Raw genomic sequence first — 18,774 nt, forward strand, 5'->3', positions numbered from 1 at the left:
GCTCCACACTCTGTCATTTCGATTTGTCTGGCTTCACTGTGTGTGGGGCACTTGAACTTGCATTTGGTAGCAGCATGAAGTAGGACATAGTCCTTCCAAAAGAAGAGTTGGGGTAGTATTTCAGCCTTGTTTATAGATGGTCCATTTTTTCCTAGCTAATTTGAATGTATTATCTAGTTTGTAGACTTATCTTTTTCTTTACTAACAGCGCTGTCTCAATTACTATGTGTTTATAGCATATTTGAACATCTGGTTTTATAGTTTAATCTCCTCCACCATTCTTCTTTAAAAAAAAATCTTTGGCTATTTTTGTGAATTAAGATAAATTCTAAAAACCAGTTAATAAAGAATCCACTAAGACTTCTCTTTAGGATTTTGAATAGAATGGGATTAGATTATAAATCAATTTGGAAATAAGTAATATGTTTACAATATTGCATTTTCCCTTCTAAGAACATGAACTTCTGTTCCATTTATTTAGGTCTTTTACAGTTTTCTTCACATAGGTCCTGTGTTCTTGCCAGACGTATTCCAGCTCTTTGACTTACATCACCATTGGGAATAGAATGTGGAGAGAATGTTTTGCCTTCCCACAGAGAAGAGGTCACAGAACAGAGGTCAGAGATTGGGGGCGGGATGGAGTGTGGAGAAATAGTTTTGATGACATGACTGAAATCGCATAATTTGAGTGTGCCTAAAGCTACTTGGGGCTTGATAAATTTCCTTTTTGGCTTAAACTGATTTTTTTCTAATTTTTTTAACTTTTTATTTCTTTTTGGCGTTTACTTGATAAACAATGTTGTGTTAGTCTCAGATGTACAGCAAAGTGATTCGGCTAGCATAAATATGTGTCTATTCTTCAAATTCTTTTCCCATCTAGCTTATTAAATATTATTGAGCAGAGTTCCTTATTATTGAGCAGTAGGTCCTTATTGTTTATTGATTTTATATATAGTAATATGTGTATGTTAATCACAAACTCCCTAACTATCCTTCCCATCCCCCCTACCCCCCACGGCCCACACCCTCACCCATTCCCCTCCGGTAACCAAAAGCTTGTTCTCTAAGACTGTGAATCTGTTTCTGTTTTGTAAATTCATTTGTGTCATTTTTTAGATTCCCCATATAAGCGACATTACATATTTGTCTTTGTCTGACTTCACTCAGTATGACAATCTGTAGGTCCGTCACTGTTGCTGCAGATGGCATTGTTTCATTCTTTTTTTAAAGATTTTTTAAAAAGTGAATCCTTTTTAAAGTATTTATTGAATTTGTTACAATATTGCTTCTGTTTTATGTTTTAGTTTTTTGGCCTCAAGGCGTATGGGGTCTTAGCTCCCTGACTAGGGATTGAACTTTGACCTCCTGCATTTGAAGGCAAAATCGTAACCACTGGACCACCAGAGAAGTCACTATTCCATTCTTTCTAATGGCTGAGTAATATTCCGTGGAATATATGTGCCACATAGTCTATCCATTCTTCTGTCAGTGGACGTTTAGGGTGCTTCCATGTTTGGGCTATTTTAAACAGTGCTGCAGTGAACACTGGGGTGCATGTGTCCTTTCAGATCATGTTTTTCTCCAGATGTGTGCCCATGAATGGGATTGCAGAATCGTACAGCAACTGTTTTTAGTTTTTTAAGCATAATTTTTTAGAATTTATTTTTAATTGGAGGAAAATTGCTTTACAGTGTTGTGTTGATTTCTGCCATACAACAGCATGAATCAGCCATAAATATACATATATCCCCTCTTTCTCAACCTGCACCCCCACCAGCTCCGCAGCCCACCCTGCTAAGTCATCACAGAGCACTGGGCTGAGCTCCCTGTGTTGTACAGCAGCTTCCCACTAGCTAGCTATTTTACACACGGTAATGTATATGTTTCAGTACTACTCACTCAGTCTGTCCCACCCTTCCCTTAGCCAGCAGTGTTCACAAGTCCATTCTCTACATCTGCTTCCTATTCCTGACTCGCAAATAGGCTCATCAGTACCATTTTTCTAGATTCCATCAGTCAGTTCAGTTCAGTCACTCAGTCATGTCTGACTCTTTGCAACCCCTTGAATCCCAGCACGCCAGGCCTCCCTGTCCATCACCAACTCCCAGAGATCACTCAGACTCACCTCCATCGAGTCAGTGATGCCATCAGCCATCTCATCCTCTGTTGTCCCCTTCTCCTCCTGCCCCCAATCCCTCCCAGCATCAGAATCTTTTCCAGTGAGTCAACTCTTCACATGAGGTGACCAAAGTACTGAAGTTTCAGCTTTAGCATCATTCTTTCCAAAGAAATCCCAGGGCTGATCTCCTTCAGAATGGACTGGTTGGATCTCCTTGCAGTCCATGGGACTCTCAAGAGTCTTCTCCAACACCACACTTCAAAAGCATCAATTCTTTGGCACTCAGCTTTCTTCACAGTCCAACTCTTACATCCATACATGACTACGGAAAAACCATAGCCTTGACTAGACGGACCTTTGTTGGCAAAGTAATGTCTCTGCTTTTCAATATGCTATCTAGGTTGGTCATAACTTTCCTTCCAAGGAGTAAGCATCTTTTAATTTCATGGCTGCAATCACCATCTGCAGTGATTTGGATCCCAGAAAAATAAAGTCTGACACTGTTTCCCCATCTATTTCCCATGAAGTGATGGGACCAGATGCCATGATCTTCGTTTTCTGAATGTTGAGCTTTAAGCCAACTTTTTCACTCTCCTCTTTCACTTTCATCAAGAGGCTTTTTAGTTCCTCTTCACTTTCTGCCATAAGGGTGGTGTCATCTGCATATCTGAGGTTATTGATATTTCTCCTGGCAGTCTTGATTCCAGCTTGTGCTTCTTCCAGCTCAGCGTTTCTCATGATGTACTCTGCATAGAAGTTAAACAAGCAGGGTGACGATATACAGCCTTGACGTACTCCTTTTCCTATTTCAAACCAGTCTGTTGTTCCATGTCCAGTTCTAACTGTTGCTTCCTGACCTGCATACAAATTTCTCAAGAGGCAGGTCAGATGGTCTGGTATTCCCACCTCTTTCAGAATTTTCCACAGTTTATTGTGATCCACACAGTCAAAGGCTTTGGCATAGTCAATAAAGCAGAAATAGGTGTTTTTCTGGAACTCTCTTGGTTTTTCCATGATGCAGCGGATGTTGGCAATTGGTCTCTGGTTCCTCTGCCTTTTCTAAAACCAGCTTGAACATCTGGAAGTTCACAGTTCACGTATTGCTGAAGCCTGGCTTGGAGAATTTTGAGCATTACTTTACTAGTAATTTGTGTCCATTGAGTCACTGATGCCATCCAACCATCTCATCCTCTGTCATCCCCTTCTCCTCCTGCCTTCAATCCTTCCCAGCATCAGCATCTTTTCAAATGAGTCAGCCCTTCGCATCAGGTTGCCAAAGTATTGGAGCTTCAGATTCAGCATCAGTCCTTCCAGTGAACATTCAGGACTGATTTCCTTTAGGATGGACTGGTTGTATCTTCTTGCAGTTCAAGGGACTCTCAAGAGTCTTCTCCAACACCACAGTTCAAAAGCATCAATGCTTTGGTGCTCAGCCTTCTGTATAGTCCAATTCTCACATCCATACATGACCACTGGAAAAACCATAGCCTTGACTAGATGGACCTTTGTTGGCAAAGTAATGTCTCTGCTTTTTAATATGCTATCTGTTACTGCTGCTAAGGTGCTTCAGTCGTGTCCGACTCTGTGCGACCCCATAGACGGCAGCCCACCAGGCTCTGCCCTCCCTGGGATTCTCCAGGCAAGAACATTGGAGTGTGTTGCCATTTCCTTCTCCAATGCGTGAAAAGTGAAAGTGAAGTCGCTCAGTGGTGTCCGACTCTATGCGACCCCATGGACTGCAGGCCACCAGGCTCCTCTGTCCATAGGATTTTCCAGGCAAGAATACTGGAGTGGGTTGCCATTGCCTTCTCCAATATGCTATCTAGGTTGGTCATAACTTTCCTTCCAAGGAGCAAGCGTCTTTTAATTTCATGACTGCAGTTACCATCTGCAGTGATTTTGGAGCCAAAAAAAAAAATAAATTCAGCCACTGTGTTGACTGTTTCCCCATCTATTTGCCATGAAGTGATGGAACCAGATGCCATGATCTTAGTTTTCTGAATGTTGAACTTTAAGCCAACTTTTTCATTCTCCTGTTTCACTATTATCAAGAGACTCTTTAGTTCTTCACTTTCTGCCATAAGGGTGGTGTCATCTGCATATCTGACGTTATTGATATTTCTCCTGGCAATCTTGATTCCAGGTTGTGCTTCTTCCAGCGCATCATTTCTCATTATGTACTCTGCATATAAGTTAAATAAGGAAGGTGACAATATACAGCCTTGAGGTACTCCTTTTCCTATTTGGAACCAGTCTGTTGTTCCATGTCCAGTTCTAACTGTTGCTTCCTGACCTGCATACAGATTTCTCAGGAAGCAGGTCAGGTGATCTGGTATGCCCATCTCTTTCAGAATTTTCCACAGTTTATTGTGATCCACATAGTCAAAGACTTTGGCATAGTCAATAAAGCAGAAATAGGTGTTTTTCTGGAACTCGCTTGCTTTTTTCGATGATCCAGCAGATGTTGGCAATTTGATCTCTGGTTCCTCTGCCTTTTTCTAAAACCAGCTTGAACATCTGGAAGTTCACAGTTCATGTATTGCTGAAACCTGGCTTGGAGAATTTTAAGCATTACTTTACTAGCGTGTGAGATGAGTGCAATTGTGTGGTAGTTTGAGCATTCTTTGGCATTGCCTTTCTTTGGGATTGGAATGAAAACGGACCTTTTCCAGTCCTGTGGCCACTGCCGAGTTTTCCAAATTTGCTGGCCTATTGAGTGCAGCAGTTTCACAGCATCATCTTCCAGGATTTGTAATAGCTCAACTGGAATTCCATCACCTCCACTAGCTTTGTTCGTAGTGATGCTTTCTAAGGCCCACTTGACTTCACATTCCAGGATGTATGGCTCTAGGTGAGTGATCACACCATCATGATTATCTTGGTCATGAAGATCTTTTTTGTACAGTTCTTCTGTGTATTCTTGCCACCTCTTCTTAATATCTTCTGCTTCTGTTAGGTCCATATCATTTCTGTCCTTTATCGAGCCCATCTTTGCCTGAAATGTTCCCTTGGTATCTCTAATTTTCTTGAAGAGATCTCTAGTCTTTCCCATTCTGTTGTTTTCCTCTATTTCTTTGCATTGATCACTGAGGAAGGCTTTCTTATCTCTTCTTGCTAGTCTTTGGAACTCTGCATTCAGATGCTTATATCTTTCCTTTTCTCCTTTGCTTTTCGCTTCTCTCCTTTTCACAGCTATTTGTAAGGCCTCCTCAGACAGCCATTTTGCTTTTTTTGCATTTCTTTTCCATGAGAACGGTCTTGATCCCTGTCTCCTGTACAATGTCACAAACTTCCGTCCATAGTTCATCAGGCACTCTGTCTATCAGATCTAGTCCCTTAGATCTATTTCTCACTTCCACTGTATAGTCATGAGGGATTTGATTTAGGTCATACCTGAATGGTCTAGTGGTTTTTCTCCACTTTCTTCAACTTAAGTCTGAATTTGGCATAAGGAGTTCATGATCTGAGCCACAATCAGCTCCCAGTCTTGTTTTTGCTGACTGTATAGAGCTTCTCCATCTTTGGCTGCAAAGAATATAATCAATCTGATTTCGGTGTTGACCATCTGGTGATGTCCATGTGTAGAGTCTTCTCTTGTGTTTTTGGAAGAGGGTGTTTGCTATGACCAGTGCATTCTCTTGGCAGAACTCTATTCGCTTTTGCCCTGCTTCATTCTATACTCCAAAGCCAAATTTGCCTGTTACTCCAGGTGTTTCTTGACTTCCTACTTTTGCATTCCAGTCCCCTATAATGAAAAGGACATCTTTTTTGGGTGTTAGTTCTAGAGATATAATTGGAATATAACATCAGTTTTAGGTGTACAACATAGTGATTACATATATATTAATATGTGTATAATATATATAATGCAAAATGATTATCACAATAAGTTTAGTTAACTTCCATCACCTCATAAAGTTAACAGATTTTTTCCTATGATGAAAAATTTTAAGACCTACTCTCTTAGCAGCTTACAGTTCTGCAATGCAGTGTTATCAATTATACTCAGATACATTACATCCTCAGGACTTACTGTACAACTGGAAGTTTGTACCTTTTCACCACCTTCTATTTTCCCCACCAATAGCCACCTCCTCTGACTACTACCAGTTCTCTGTATCTATGAGTTTTGGATTTTTATTTATTTTTTATTAATTTTTTTTGATGTTTGTGACCTTTTTATTCCAAATCTACCTTGCTTAACAAACTTCCCCCATCCCAAATAAGGTGACACATAGAAACAGTCTTGATATCAACCTATGTTATAGATTCGCTTTGCTATTTCTGTGGTTTGAGAAGATATTGGGGCTTACATTTGGAAAAATAAATGAAAGGATAAACTGAAAGAACTATTACATTTTATTTAAAGGTTTTAAAAGATACGGAGCAGAGCTCACAAAAGTTACCTGAATCATTAAAAACCATAAAGTTGGAGAACGGTTTTTTTTTTTTTTTAATATAAATTTATTTATTTTCACAATGGACTTTATTATTATTTTTTTAATGAGAACAGTTTTTTAAAAGAGTAGATACCAAAATAGCTTTAAGGAAGAGGATAACCTGTAAGTATTTTAAATTGCTGAAGAAAGCAAAAGAAGACTTAAGATCTGAAGGATAAAAGTAACATTTATAAACATGCTAAAGAATACATTAAAAGAAATAAAAAAGAATGAAGAAACTATACTGTGTCTTAATCCTATTATACATGAACATCGTTTTCATGGGACTCTACAGTCCACTTCAGCAATATTCATACAACAAAAACAATGACTGAGAGAGCTTCAACACTCTTTGGAGCTGGCTATTATAGAATTCATCCTGTATATAGGGTATGCATGAAAAACATCCTGGAAACTCAGAATATCTGCACACAAAATTGCACTTCTTGGTGTTAAATCTGGTAGAGTTGGGGTCAGCTACAACTTGAAGCTTACCATTGTGGGATGGGAGAGCAATTTGAACTCAAGGGGCACTTTGCTATAGTTAAATATTCTATAAGCTTCTCTCAATGCCACATATCTACTGAGAATTAAAGAGTAAATGAAATTTTCTAACCAGTTACAAGAATCCATGTAATAAAGGGTAACGCTACAGGATTTATACATACTCAGTTTTCTTAAAGCCATAGACTTTATTATAGAAAGTAGAAAGAAAATGGCATTAATAGATCAAGCACATGAATTCCAGAATACTGAATTCCTTTTCCTCTTTTTTTTTTTAATTTCTTTTCCTCTTGCTTAACAACCAGTTAAATCCATGGATTGTAAAATTACATCCATGACAAAAATTTTAGTGTTTTGCGTATTGTCAAAGACCACTATCTCTACCTGAGTGTCCCATTAACTTTAACCTAGAGCTATTTTTTAACTGTCTATAAAGTTTCTTTTCAAATAATTTATTAATTATAACAACTGGGAAGAGCCGTGTGAGGACCTGAATACTTCAGCCAAGCAGTGCAGACAACAAACTTCCTTCAAACCTGCTCTCCTGCCGGGATTTTTATATACTTAAATAACCATTCTCCCTCACTTCTGCAGGGCTACCAGAAGACAGTGGCATTTCTTGGCCATCACAAGTCTTAGGTAGAATCTTCTCTGTTCCTCGATGTTTGGACAAAGGGTTCTGGACATGAAGTTCATGCCTCTGGTAACTCAGTAATGTTCTCAATAAGAGAGATCTCCAATTCGGGTAAAAGTCACTGAAAGACATCCAGCATGTAGGAAGCACTGTTTGATGCCTCTAGTGATTAGTGGATTAAGGACATCACCCTTTTCCTTACCCCCAGCAGCTGTTAGGCGGGTGATGAACTCTTTAGACAGAGAGGACAGCTCTTGACACAACAAAACTGTCATCTGGCAAAGGGCTCTTCTCCTTTCTATGGTTGTTACTTCCTGCTTCTAGCCATGCAGAACCAGAGCAGCTGTTTTGTGAAGCAGTTCAATTGAGCAGGCAGGCAGTTCTGCTAGGCTCCAGATTGCAAATGTATGGATATCCTCTATTGAATTGTTATTGATTTGCTCAGATTTTTCTGCTTCCAACTGTTTTTTCTTCTTCTTCCTCTCTTCCACTTGTTTGGCCAGGGATGTCCTGATCCATTCATAGGCTGTATTTCTTGCCCTGGCAAGTTTCTCTTGTTTGGAGGAGACATGCAGCTGAGAAAATAGCTCTGTTCTCTCTTTGGTAAAGTCTTCATTCCCTTTCTTCTCTTCCTCCTCTTCCTCATAGAACTCTGCTAGGGAAAATGCTTCTTTGAGTTGCTCCAGTTCAAGTTTTAGAGTCTCTAATTTTTCTCAGATAATTAAGAATAGATTTCACCTTTATTTCACTTTCTCAAGAGGGCATCTCCAGAGCTTCTATATGTGAAAGGCCTTGAAATTCATCAAAGGGTAGCCCATAATGAATTTTCTTGTCTGTTTCCATGGTAACCTCATTGGAAGTCTGTAGCTCTTCTTTCTCCTTTGCCTCTTGTAAAACCTGAGACAGTGTAGATCAGAAGTCTGGTTCATCAGGCCCTTGGTTCTTTAAATCCAGGATCCCCTTCTGCTATTACATCCCTTGTCTTTTTCCCAATGAATTCTAAGGCATCCAAACTCCCAGTGATAACACTCTTTCCTGTTCTCTGAACAGCAGTAGAGATGGTCGAGAATACCCCAAATGGCCCACTCATTGGAGAGGACTTTCCATTCTCTTTGGCATTTGTCTCTCCTATTGCATACTGGACTTCAGTTGAAATTTCACTGGGACTAGGGATTCCAAGGGAGGCCTCTGCCTTCTCAATGACATTTGAAATACCTTGTCCTATCTGAGGCTGAGGAGAGCAAGGACTTGCCCCAGCTGCCCCAGTAGCCCCATCCAGACTTGGGTACATCTTTGGAAACAGTCTCTTGGCCTGCAGCTTGTGATGCCTGAATAGGGAGAACTTCTGTCTCAAGGTCACTGGAACATTTGGATTCTGGTCTTTTCTGAGTAGAAGCTATAGATTCTGATTTACTCTGACTTGACACTAGTCAACTGACTCAAAAGTCTTGGCTGAAGTTGAGAAGATGATAAGTTCTCATCTTCATGGATGGGAGTTGCTTCAGTTATCACTGCAGTCTCAAGATCATCTTTATCTGACATGATTAGATCATTGCCCAGGCCACCTCCTCCCTCACCACAGCCACAGCCGCCTCCTCGGAGCTGCTCCTACTTATTTTTTATTAAATTTTAATGCAGTATAATTGCTTTACAGTGTTTTAGTCTCTGTTGTACAGAAAGTGAATCAGCTACATGTTTATATATGTCCCCTGTCATTGGATTTCCTTCCATTTAGGTCACCATAGACCATTGAGTAGAGTTCCCTGAGCATTTCACTAGATTCTCATTATTTATGTATTTTATGCATAGTACCAATAGTACACATATGTCAATCCCAATTTCACAGTTCATTCCACCCCACCTCCTCCATCTTGGTGTCCATACGTTTGTTCTCTGTGTGTGTATGAGTGCAAATAGGATCATCTATACCATTTTCCTAGATTCCATGTCCATGAGTTAGTATACGATATTTGCTTTTCTCTTTCTGACATACTGAACTCTATATGACTGTCTGTAGGTCCATTCATGTCTCTGCAAATGACACAGTTTCCCTCCTTTTTCTAACTAAGTAATATTCCATTGTGTATTTGTACCACATCTTCTTTATCTATTCCTCTGTTAATGGAAATTTACCTTGCTCCCCTCTCCTAGATATTGTAAATAGTGCTGCAGTGAACAATGGTGTGGATGTATCTTTTGAATTATGGTTTTCATTGTGTATTTGCCCAGAAGTGGGATTGCAGGGTTATATGGTAGTTATATATATATATTTTTGCATAAAAACAGCACATTTATTTTTAACTGAAAGCAAAAGATAATAAAAGAATGATAAATATTCCATAGATTTGAATTTACCAAATGAAAATGCTTGATTCTTTTAGCAAATGTTTAGGGTATTTATCTCACCTCTGTGAGCATTATTCTAATTAGCATTTTAAATCTTGGAAAAAGAGCTAAAATCAACACAGGGAATTTAACAGAGTTAAGTGAAAGTTACACATTCATAAAGCAAATAAATTCCAGGATTAGGTAACTCAAAAAAAAAATATCAACTATAGGAAGGTGTGAGCTGAGTCAGACAACTCAGTAATAATTCATTTGAAAAGATCTAAGAACTTAGGCAATAAGTTCAAGGTAAGAGAAAAAGGTGTGGTAAATATGTTTTCAATACATATACTTTAACCTAATTAATTAACACTTGGGGATTAATCTACAATTGAGTGTTGACATCTACATATTATATTTAAAAATGAGTATCACCTCAATGGCAAAATCTTTGCTAGATACTACAGAGAATGAAAAGCAAGGAAAAACGTATATTCTCTAGAAGAATAATCATTGTGGGAGGTCGTAGGAAAGTTGAGTGAAGTGTCAAGTACACTAATAGTAAAAATACAAAGTCGATTCAGAAGTGAGAAAAATGCATTCAAAAGAATGTTTAGATAAGCCAGCTTGAAGTGTATCAACATATTATATATAGGAAATATTATATATAGAAAGTCTGAGCTCAGAACTCACTTCTTATTTGAATAGGTTATAGAAAAAAAGGCTAGTTTGCAAAGCAATATAAAAGAAAACAAAAGGAAATTGATAGGTTGGAAGAAAGCAAAAGAATAAAATTACTGAATGTTTGATTCCTAGAACATTAAGGAAACAGAAAAGTCATGAATTAAACAAGGAGATTTTCCAAAAGAAAAATATAGGTTTGGAATTCAAGAGATTATCTCCACAGCTTTTGATAATTAAAGTTTTAAAGGTAAAGTTAAGGGAGAGAATTAAAATATGCACAGACACACACACACACTCAAAATCTAGCCAAGAGCATACTCTTAAGTAATAATCTCATATAGGAGAAGGAGAAATAAAAGGAACTGGCAGAGGACAATTTATGGAGATGGGAAGGGAACCAACATACTTCAGTATTACGAAGAGAGAGTACAAGGAGGTATTCCTCAGGGGTGGAGTGAACTGTGGAAGTTATTTGGGCTTTTCACAAATGTTTGGTTCTTTCCTAGTCACATAAGATTATTCTTCCTGCCTGTGCCTCACCTCTCCCCAACTTAATTCAGGAATGGCCAAGTGGCTTAGTTGACCAATAAAATATAAATGGAAGTACCTGTCTATTCAAGGCTGTGGTTTTTCCCGTGGTCATGTATGGATGTGAGAGTTGGACTGTGAAGAAAGCTGAGCGCCAAAGAATTGATGCTTTTGAACTGTGGTGTTGGAGAAGACTCTTGAGAGTCCCTTGGACTGCAAGGAGATCAGCCCTGGGTGTTCTTTGGAAGGAATGATGCTAACGCTGAAACTCCAGTGCTTTGGCCACCTCATGCGAAGAGTTGACTCATTGGAAAAGACTCTGATGCTGGGAGGGATTGGGGGCAGGAGGAGAAGGGGACGACAGAGGATGAGATGGCTGGATGGCATCACTGACTCGATGGACGTGAGTCTGGGTGAACTCCGGGAGTTGGTGATGGACAGGGAGGCCTGGCGTGCTGTGATTCATGGGGTCGCAAAGAGTCAGACATGACTGAGCAACTGAACTGAACTGAACTGAACCTGTGTCACTCCCAGATGAACCTTTGAATGCCAGAGCATCCAGTCACAGGCAGCATTCCGGAAAGTTCTGCTCTACAGGTTAGCATTCCAGGAGTGAGGATAACATAGATCTTCTAGATGATTCTCACCGGACATGTATTGTGACAATCATAGTTTTTAAAATCTTTTGTTTTACTTTTTTAAGTTATGAAATTATAACACATTTATAAGAGACTTGGAAAATACAGAACAAAGTTACATATGGTTCACTATATGTGACAATTGTTTAAGTAGATAAATTAAGATTTTTAGTTGGAGTTTTAATATCAAACTCAGAAATTAACTGAATGAATGTTCATAAAAGTAAAATAATATAGTAGACCTGAAAAGCATTATGAACCAATTCAACATGATTAAGGTTTATACAATTTGCACACAACAGTAGGATACAAATTCTATTCAAGTTCCCATAGACTATAAACTAGGAGACACTGAAACATCCAGAAGACCAGGTACAGAAATGTCATGGTCTAAAGGTATTGAAATAAAACAGATCTGTTCTCTTACTACTGTGGAATTATGTTACAGACCAATATCAAAAGGTATTTGAAAATAACCTACATATTTTCAAGTGCCATGTGACATTTACCAAGAGAGATCTTTGAGTTAGCTGTTGAAACTCTTGATAAAGTTCAAAGACTGAAAAAACATGGAGGGTGATTACAAAGAGTAAAGGATTTAAGTGGGAATTTAGTATCAAAATGAGAAATAATAACAAAGATCTTTTAAAAATCCCATGTATTTAGAAATTAAATGTCCAGTTTTAGATGAGGGTATATCTAAGAAGCCATAACAAGGAAAATTAGAAAATATTTGTAATAAAATAAAAATGAAAAGAGAATTTACCAAAATGTGCTGCATGTAGCTGAAGCTGCTCAATGCAATAAAAGGTGGAGTCTTGAATAAGGTATGAAAACAATAATAGAAACATGATTAACCTAACAGAATTTTTGCAGTTAGATACCATGAAGGCAATGGCACCCCACTCCAGTACTCTTGCCTGGAAAATCCCATGGATGGAGGAGCCTGGTAGGCTGCAGTCCATGGGGTCGCAAAGAGTCGGACACGACTGAGCGACTTCACTTTCACTTTTCACTTTCATGCATTGGAGAAGGAAATGGCAACCCACTCCAGTATTCTTGCCTGGAGAATCCCAGGGACGGGAGAGCCTGGTGGGCTGCCGTCTATGGGGTCTCACAGAGTCGGACACGACTGAAGCAACGTAGCAGCAGCAGCAGAATGATGTGGTAAGTGGAAAGGTACACATGCATATGTTTTCATTGACCCAGCCAGTCTCTATCTTTTGGTTAATGCATTTAATCCATTTCCATTTAAGGTAATTATCAATATGTATGATCCTATTATCATTTTCTTAATTGTTTTAGATTTATTCTGTGTAAGTCTCTTCTTTCTCTTGTGTTTCCTGCTTAGAGATGTTCCTTTAGCATTCATTGTAAAGCTGGTTTGGGGGTGCTGAACTCTTAACTTTTGTTTATCTGGAAAGCTTTTGATTTCTCCATCAAACCTGAATGAGAATCTTGCTGGGTAGACTATTCTTGGTTATAGGTTCTTCTCTTTTATCCCTTTAAATATATCATGCCATTTCCTTCTAGCTTCCCTGGTAGCTCAGTTGGTAAAGAATCTGCCTGCAGTGCTTGCTTCGGCAGCACATATACTAAAATTGGAACGATACAGAAAAGATTAGCATGGCCCCTGTGCAAGGATGACATGCAAATTCGTGAAGCGTTCCATATTTTTAAAACATCAAGAAAAAAAAAATCAACTGAAAAAAAAAAAAAAAAGAAGAATCTGCCTGCAATGCAGGAGACCCTGGTTCAATTCCTGGGATAGGAAGATCCCCTGGAGAAGGGATAGGCTGCTCACTCCAGTATTCTTGGGCTTCCCTCATGGCTCAGCTGGTAAAGAATCTGCCCGCAATGCAGGAGACCTGGGTTTGATCCCCAAATTGGGAAGATCCCCTGGAGAAGGGAAAGGCTACCTACTCCAGTATTCTGGCCTGGAGAATTCCACGGACTATACAGAGTCACAAAGAGTCAGACACAACTGAGCCACTTTCACTTTTCACTTTCTAGAGTTTCTGTTGCGAAATAAGCTGATAACCTTATGGGAGTTCCCTCATATGCTATTTGTTGTTTTTCCATTGTTGCTTTTAGTATATTTTCTTTGTCTTTAATTTTTACTATATGTCTCAGTGTGTTCCTCCTTGGGTTTATCCTGTCTGAGTCATGCCTCTGGACTTCATAGACTGTTTCCTTTCCCATGTTAGGGAAGTTTTCAAGCTATTATCTCTTCAAATATTTTCTCAGGTCCTTTCTCTCTCCTCCTTCTGGGATGCCTATAATGCAAATGTCAGTGCCTTTCTTGTTGTCCCAGAGATCTCTTTAAAGTGAAAGGCCCCAGTCGTGTCCGACTCGTCAGGACCCCATGGACTATACAGTCCATGGAATTCTCCAGGCCAGAATACTGGAGTGGGTTAGGCTGCCTCATTTTTGTCATTATTTTTTCTATATTCTGTTCTGTGGCAGTGATTTTCACCATTCTGTCCTTCATGTCATTGGTCTCTTCTGCCTCAGTCATTCTGCTATTGATTCCTTCGAGTGTATTATTCATCTGTTTGTTTGTTCTTTAGTTCTTATAGGTCTTTAAACATTTCTTGCATCTTCTTCATTATTTTCCCAAGATCCTGGGTCATCTTCACTGTCATTATCATGAATTCTTTTTCTGGAAGGTTGCCTATCTCCACTTCATTTAGTTGTTTTTCTGGGGTTTTATCTTGTCCCTACATCTGAGATATAACTTTCTGCATTTTCTTCTGATTAACTTTCTGTAATGTGATTTTTGTTCTAGCCAGCTGTGGAACTGTAGATCTTCCTGCTGCTTCTTTCTGCCCTCTGATGGAGTAGGCTAAGAGGCTTGTGTAAGCTTCCTAATGGGAGGGACTGGCGGTGGGAAAAAGTGGGTCTTGCTCTGGCGGGCACGGTGTGCTCAGTAAACTTTAATCAAATTGTCTACTAATGGATGTGATTGTGTTCCCTCCCTGTTAGTTGTTTAGCCTGAAGTGACCTGCCCTGGGGTCTATGGGCTCTATGGTAGGGTTAGTGGTGACCTTCAAGAGGACTTACACCAAGGGTCCCCTTCCAGGACTGCTGCTGCCAGAGCCTGTGTCCCTGCTGCAAGCTGCTGCTGACACATGCCTCCGCATCAGACTCCCCAACACCAGCAGGAAGGTCTTATCCAGTCTCTTGTGGGGTCATTGCTCCTTTCCACTCTGGGTCTTGGTGCACTCAAGATTTTGTTTGTGCCCTCCAAGGGTGGAGTCTGTTTCCCCCAGTCCTGAGTAAGTCTTGTAGTCAAATCCTACCAGCCCATAGAATCAGACTCACTAGGTATTCCCAGTCCCTTTGTTGGATCCCCTGGCTGGGAAGACTGATGTGGGTCTCAGAACCTTCACAACAGTGGGAGAACTTTTTTTGGTATTGTTCTCCAGTTTGTGGGTCGCCCATCCAGCAGGTATAGGATTTTACTTTATCGTGATTGCACCCCTCCTGCGGTCTTGTTACAGCTTCGTCTTTGTCTTTGGACATGGGGTACATTTTTTTGGTGGGTTCCACTGTCCTCCTGTCCATGGTTGTTCAACAGCTAGTTGCAATTTTGGTGTTCTCGCAGGAGGAGATGAACGTACTTCTTCCTCTCCGCCATCTTCAACCAGCAACAACATTTATTCTTAGCTTTTTAAGGAACCTCTATACTTTTCTCCATAGTGGCTATATCAGTTTACATTCCCACCAGCAGTGTAGTAATATTCCTTTTCCTTCACACTCTGTGCAGCATTTATGGGTTGTAGATGTTTTCTTATCCTGAAATTGGACAATAGTGCTTTATAGTGTTGTACTGGTTTCTGCTGTACAGCAGCATGACTCAGCTATAAGTATACATATATTCCCTTCCTCTTGAGCCTTCCTCCAACCCACACCATCTGACCTGTAAGATCATCACAGACCACTGCACAAATTGTACTGTGCTACAGAGCTGCTGCATGCTAGCTTTCTGTTTTACACATGGTAGTGTATATATGTCAGTGATACTCTGTTAATTCATCTTACCCTCTCCATCCTCCACAAGTCCTTCCATTGTCCACCAGTCCATTTCTACATCTCAGTCTCTATTCCTCCCCTGCAAGTATGCCCATCAGTACCATTTTTCTGGATTCCATATATATGCATTAGTATATGGTATTTGTTTATCTCTTTCTGACTGACTTCATTTTGTATGACAGGCTCTAGGTTCATCCCCCTGACTACAACTGACTCAATCTCATTTCTTTTTATGACTGAGTAACATTCCATTGTGTGTAAATACATATCACAACTTCTTTATCTGCACATCTGTGGATGGAATCTAGGTTGCTTCCCTGTCCTAGCTGTTGGAAGTAGTGCTGCTGTGAACATTAGGGTACATGTATCTTTTGCAGTTATGGTTTTCTCTGCATATATGCCCAGTAGTGGTATTGCCAGGTCATATGGTACTTTTATTCTGAGGTTTTTACGGACTCTCTGTACTCTTCTCCATAGTGGCTCTATCAATATACATTGCCACCAACAGAGTAGGAAAGTTCTCTTTTCTCCACGCTCTCCCCTGAAGTTATTGTCTGTAGACTGTTTTATGATGGCCATTCTGACTGGTATGAGGTGATACCTCATTGTACTTTTGATTTGTATTTCTCCAATAATTGGACTTCCTTGGTGGCTCAGCGTTAAGAATCCACTGCAGTCCCGGAAACACAAGTTGGATCCCTGGACCAGGTAGATCCCCTCAAGAAGGAAATGGCAACCACACCAGTATTCTTACCTTGAAAATTTCAGGGACAGAGGAGCCTAGCAGGCTAAGTCCGTTGGGTCACAAAGGGTCTGACATGACTGAGCAACTCTCTACATACAGCACAAACATTCTCTTCCTTACTGCAGCCCGTCACAGGTGGGGATTGTCAAATTATCTCCCTGTGAGCTGAACAAAGGAAACTTAGACCAACAGTCAGGCAGAGGGGCTGGGTTTTCGGAGGCATGGCCTTATATATGATTATGATAACAACAACAGGAAAAGAAGTCAAAGAAATAGTTCCAACATGAAGTCAGATTTGCTTCTTCTCTGCCATGTTTACGTGGTATATCTTTTCCATCCATTTACTTTTAATCTGTGGATATCATATTAAAGTATTTTTTTGTAAGCAGCATATATTTAAGTCATGCTTTCCCCCAAGTCTGCTCCTGCTTTGTTCTTTTTAGTTGTTTACTTTTTAAAGTATTTTTATATTTTTAAGTTTGCTTATTTTTAATTGGAGGCTATTGCTTTACAATACTGTGTTGGTCTGTCATGTATCAACATAACCCTCCCTCTTGAACCTCCTTCCTTCATACTACTCCATCTCACCCCTGTAGGTTGCCATAGACCTCCTGATTTGAGCTCCCTGCATTACACAGCAAATTTCTACTGATTATTTAATTTTACATATGGGTAACGTATATGTTTCAATACTACTGTCTCAATTGGCCCCACCCTCTCCTTCCCCTACTATGTCCACAAGTCTGTTTTCTAAATCTGTGTCTCCATTGCTCTCCTGCAAATAGGTTCATCAGTACTATCTTTCTAGATTCCATATATATGCATTCATTAATATACAGTATTTCTTTTTCTCTCTGTCTTACTTCACTCTGTGTAATAGGCTCTAGGTTCATCCACCTCATTAAAACTGAATCAAGTGCCTTGCTTCTTCAGTTCATTTCAGTCGCTCAGTTGTGTCCAATGCACTGTACCATGCCAGGCTTCCCTGTCCATCACCATCTCCCAGAGCTTGCTCAAACTCATGTTCATTGAATCAGTGATACCATCTAACCATCTCATCCTCTGTCGACCCTTCTCCTCCTGCCTTTAATCTTTCCCAGCATCAGGGTCTTTTCCAGTGAGTCAGTTCTTTGCATTAGTGAAAGTGAAAGTGAAGTCGCTCAGTCATGTCTGACTCTTAGCGACCCCATGGACTACAGCCCACCAGGCCCTCCGTCCATGGGATTTTCCAGGCAAGAGTACTGGAGTGGGGTGCCATTGCCTTCTCCATTAACAGCAGCAATACATATTATATTAACTTGGAGCTGGTATACTTGGTGACAGCCTTAGTGCCCTCAGACACGGCGTCCTTGGCCAGCTCCCCAGGTAGCAGCAAGCGCACGGCAGTCTGGATCTTACTGGAGCTTCAGCTTCAGCATCAGTGAATGTTCAGGATTGATTTTCTTCCAGCGAATATTCAGGATTGATTTCCTTTAGGATGGACTGGTTTGATCCCCTTGCAGTCCAAGGGACTCTCAAGAGTCTTCTCCAAACCAGTTCAAAAGCATCAGTTCTTTGGCACTCAGCTTTCTTTATAGTCCAACTATCACATCCATACATGACTACTGGAAAACCGTAGCTTTGACTAGATGGGCCTTTATCAGCAAAGTAATGTCTCTGCTTTTTAAGATGCTGTCTACGTTTGTCATAGCTTTTCTTCTAAGGAGCAAGCGTCTTTCAATTTCATGGCTGCAGTCACCATATACAGTGATTTTGGAGCCCAAGAAAATGAAGTCTGTCATTTTTTTTCATTGTTTCCCCATCTATTTGCCATGAAGTGATGGGACAAGATGCCATGATATTCGGTTTTTGAATGTTGAGTTTTAAGCCAGCTTTTTCACTCTCCTCTTTCATTTTCATCAAGAGACTCTTCAGTTTCTCTTCACTTTTTCCCATAAGGATGGTGTCATCTGCATATTGATGTTTTTGATATTATGAGGTTATTGATATTTCTCCCGGCAATCTTGATTCCAGCTTGCACTTCATCCAGCCCAGCATTTTGCATGATGTACTCTGAATATAAGTTAAAAAAGCAGTGTGACAATATATAGCCTTGATGTATTCCTTTCCCAATTTGGAACCAG

At 39.9% G+C, this 18,774-nt stretch overlaps 1 non-coding gene and 1 pseudogene across 1 annotated transcript; one reads left to right on the forward strand and one right to left on the reverse strand.

The window, feature by feature from the left end:
• Positions 1-7,725: 7,725 nt before the first annotated feature.
• Positions 7,726-9,361, reverse strand: LOC113899518 (annotated as a pseudogene).
• Positions 9,362-13,442: 4,081 nt separating this feature from the next.
• On the forward strand, positions 13,443-13,549 carry LOC113900573. The gene has a single exon (XR_003513203.1). It is a non-coding gene; the product is annotated as a U6 spliceosomal RNA (small nuclear RNA).
• The last annotated feature ends 5,225 nt before the right edge of the window (positions 13,550-18,774 follow it).

This window comes from Bos indicus x Bos taurus, chromosome 10 (genome assembly GCF_003369695.1).
Source record: "Bos indicus x Bos taurus breed Angus x Brahman F1 hybrid chromosome 10, Bos_hybrid_MaternalHap_v2.0, whole genome shotgun sequence".
In the NCBI taxonomy this organism is placed as follows: domain Eukaryota; kingdom Metazoa; phylum Chordata; class Mammalia; order Artiodactyla; family Bovidae; genus Bos; species Bos indicus x Bos taurus.